General features: G+C 40.6%; 1 long non-coding RNA gene across 1 annotated transcript in view; it reads right to left on the bottom strand.

The window, feature by feature from the left end:
- Positions 1-2,848, bottom strand: part of LOC116070609 — a 10,253-nt gene extending 7,405 nt beyond the window's left edge. Inside the window, exon 1 of the long non-coding RNA XR_004110473.1 lies at positions 2,803-2,848. This is a non-coding gene — a long non-coding RNA (uncharacterized LOC116070609). The remainder of the gene's footprint in view (positions 1-2,802) is intronic.
- Between the last annotated feature and the right edge of the window lie 966 nt (positions 2,849-3,814).

Raw genomic sequence — 3,814 nt, 5'->3', positions numbered from 1 at the left:
CTCTCTCTCTCTCTCTCTCTCTCTCTCTTTCTCTCTCTCTCTCTCTCTTCCTCTCTCTCTCTCTCATCTCTCTCCCTTCCTCCCTCCTCCCTCCCTCTCTGATACAGCTCTTTGACTAGTATCCACTGTATGGAGTAAAAATTAGCAGCTCTCTATATGGAGGAGACTCTCACCAGATTCTAAAATCTGCTTCTACCTTGATTTTTGGACTTTCTAAACCCCAGAACTGAAAGAAACACACTGGTTATTAAAACATCAAGCAAACAAAAATACTTATTTGGGTCATATAGCTTGATTTTGAGTGCCAAATGGGCTTTCAAAATCAGAAATGGGCAGATTTCTCTACTCAGTGGTGTAGAGCCGGCCTGGGAACTAAATGCAAAGCATGCTTGCTGTTTGTTCCCTGAGAACTTCCACAGGAACTAACAGGCAATGGGCTGTTCCACACACAATGCCCACCAGATCAAGCCTTTCCTTTCTGAGAGAAAAACAAATGAATAAGAGTCAGAGAGTCAGAGAGTGCACTGTAATGTTTAGCTGAGCTCCATCCTCACAGAACAGACAGTTAGGAGTTCTCTCCTGACATCAATGAAGCAAACATGAAAAGAGATTTCATTAGATATCATAACAATGCCACAAAATAAGGGAATGCAGTACATAAGATAGTGCTAGCGGATGACACTCAAGACTCCATCCTTACAATCAAAATTTTAACAGATATCGTTAAAATGGAAAACCAAAAAAATCATACTACGCTGTAAATGTAAACAGCTAAAGACATAGCTAAAGTCAGCCATAAGAACTGCAAATGGAATATTAGGTTGGAGGGGGATGAAGGTGGGTGCCTCCTGCACTGTGATAGGAAGACTTTAGATAACATACTTTAAAACTTTACATGAGGCTGAATCCCATGAAATTGCTGACACCTGACCATCATGGGCATTCGAAAAATGGCAGTAGCATATGCCATATACATACCTCAACCTACATTTTAATAGAAAATTAATTTGAAATAATTTTAAATTCTTTAAAGAATGGAAAGGACACTTTATACCTGATTGCTGTGCCTCCCTAGGCCTCCCTATCTGTACTCATGTATCTGGCTTATCTGATGCTTCTGTACTTTTATAATCACCTGTGCCCATCTTCTCTGCCAATTCTCCATCCTTGAGGTAAAGGTTCTGCTAATGTTTCTAGAGGCCATGATGGCCTCTACAGACACTAGTTTCATGGTGTAGGTCCTTAGCACTTTTAAATCAAATAAATGGCATTTGTTCACCCTGACCGGTTGTGATAGACTTTTAAGATTTAGGGTTACTATCTTCTTATTTTAGGACTCAACATCTTCATCAACCTTACCATTTTTCAGTTTGCAGAATCCAGTCTCTTCTTTCTCTTCTTTCTCCTTTCTCCTCCTCCTCTTCTTCCTCCTCCTCCTCTTCTTCCTCCTCCTCCTTCTCTTCTTCTACTTCTCCTCCTCCTCCTCTTCTTCTCCTCTTCCTCCTCTCTCTCTCTCTCTCTCTCTCTCTCTCTCTCTCTCTCTCCCTCTCTCTCTCACCCTTCCTCTCTCCCTTGCCCCCTCTGTCTTTCTTCCTCCCTCTCCCTCCCAAGGAAGCCCATTTTCTTTCTTACATGGAGTTCCATCTTCAGCTGTGGTCTTCACAAATCATATTCAAGCTCTCTCTAAACTGTGACAGGACATTTGGTCCCCTTAGGAGAACTGGAGGCTAAGCAGTCTAGCATCTCTGTGATGAGACTCTACAAGATAGCCTCAGTATATCCATCCTTTATTCTTCATCCTTATTCCATGCAAATTGAACAAATAAGTTTATCTTCTTCTCTTGGAATTCTGGGGCCAAGGGTTTGTGCCTCATCAGTGTACCCCAGAAATACCACCATTTTAGTGAAACCAGGGTCACTCTCATCTCTACCTTCCATTAAAATGAGACCTAAAGTAGCAACTGTGCAATTACCTTGAAACTAAACAGGGCCACAAAGCTACTCAGAAGTGCCTCTCCATTAGGTGATAATGTGGGTCCACAGCACAAAGAAAAATTAGAGCCAAACAAAAGAGCAGCATCAATCATAGAGTTCTCTAAGTCAAACCAGCCAAGAGTAGAGATGCTCAACCTGGTCCTGCATCCCTCATGTTATGTTCAACCAAGTGGACATGTGATCTAAGCGAGGGACATCCCAGTGATGGAATGACCAAAGGCTCATCATCTGTCACTAAGCTATAGAACATGGGAGAATCTTTCTCATTGAGACCCCACTTTTAATCTGTATCATGAGAGTACAAGTATCTTGAAAGTTGTAGGACTTTAAGTAAATACTGAAGGTTTCTGTAGATGTTGAATGTCTAACCAATATTAAAACAAAATATCATATAAATATTCCATACTAGAGTTGAAATGACAATTTCTGGTATTAATCAAACAACACATCTCTTCCTTTGTTTTCTTCTGCTTCACATTTAAGTTCTTTTCCCTTGCAAATAGACACTTTTTAAAAATCTATTGTTCTGCTTCTCCAGTAGATGGCACCCTATTACAACTTTCAATTACTTTCTGCCTACACACTCATTTCAGTCTACAAATTAGCCAAATTAGATAGATAGATAGATAGATAGATAGATAGATAGATAGATAGATAGATAGATAGATAGAGATAGATAGATTGATAGTTACAATAATTCAATTTTACATACAGGAAACTATAATGTTATTCAAATGTTTTAAATATTAAGGGTTTTGTTTTTAAGCCTAGAGTCCTGCATAAATACTGTATGTACATTGCTCCTACCATGCTCTCCATGTTGGTATCAGGAACTGGCTTGGCAGATTGCTTCTGAACCCAGTGATGTCATCCATAGGCGACAGGGTCCAGCACATCTGTTACCATGGCAATCGCATACATTCCCAGAGTCCACTTCCCACCCTTACCTGTGAGTGGTTATGTCACAGCCAAAATAAAAGGCAGACCCTTTCTGACCTTCACCCCTTTTTCTCTTCTCTCTCTTTTCCCCATTGTCTCCATCCTCCCTCACCCCCTAATAAACCTCTGCCACACGGAACTCCATTGGCCTGGTGTGATCTATCTGGATGATAGCAGCAATTCCAACACAACACTCCTCCCCTCTCAAATTCCTTTCATGCCCTCCTCCAAAGTTTATGGTTTCTTCTTTCTATTGCATACATACATATGTGTGTATAGCCACATGTATGTATGTATATACAACTTTCTGAGTCCATTTAATGTTGCTTGTATTGTACATAAGTCCAGGGCCACTTGAGATTGGACATTCCTATGCAGGTAATTCTCCTTTTCTCAACAGCCAGTGATCATCTGTAGCTCTTCACCTAGGGGTGGGACTCTATGGAATTTCTTCTGCCAAGATTGGCATGTCAATTGTTGTTGCAACTGTATGGTCTTTTTCTGGCTACCATATTATTGAGATTTCATGAGTACATTTTTCCTGCTTTGCATAGGGGACACTATCTAGCAATAAGTATCCTGGAGTTTTTAAATTTATTTTTATTTATGCATGTCTTGTGAGTGTGTGTGTGTGTGTGTGTGTGTGTGTGTGTGTGTGTGTGTCTATCATGTAGTGCATGTACCTAAGGAATCCATTGACATTATAGCTGAAAGCAGTTTGGAGCCACTAGAAGTGGTTCCCCTGGCAGAGCAGCAAGAAGACTGATGAACTGCCTCTCCAGTGCAAGAGGAATTTCATATGAAAGTGTTAGAACCAGATGCTGCCTTCTGAGTGTTGAATCTTTGTGATTACAGATGGTGCAAATGATGTTACATAGCT

The sequence above is a fragment of the Mastomys coucha genome, unplaced genomic scaffold (genome assembly GCF_008632895.1).
Source record: "Mastomys coucha isolate ucsf_1 unplaced genomic scaffold, UCSF_Mcou_1 pScaffold22, whole genome shotgun sequence".
In the NCBI taxonomy this organism is placed as follows: domain Eukaryota; kingdom Metazoa; phylum Chordata; class Mammalia; order Rodentia; family Muridae; genus Mastomys; species Mastomys coucha.
This window is presented reverse-complemented; position numbering and strand designations above follow the sequence as displayed.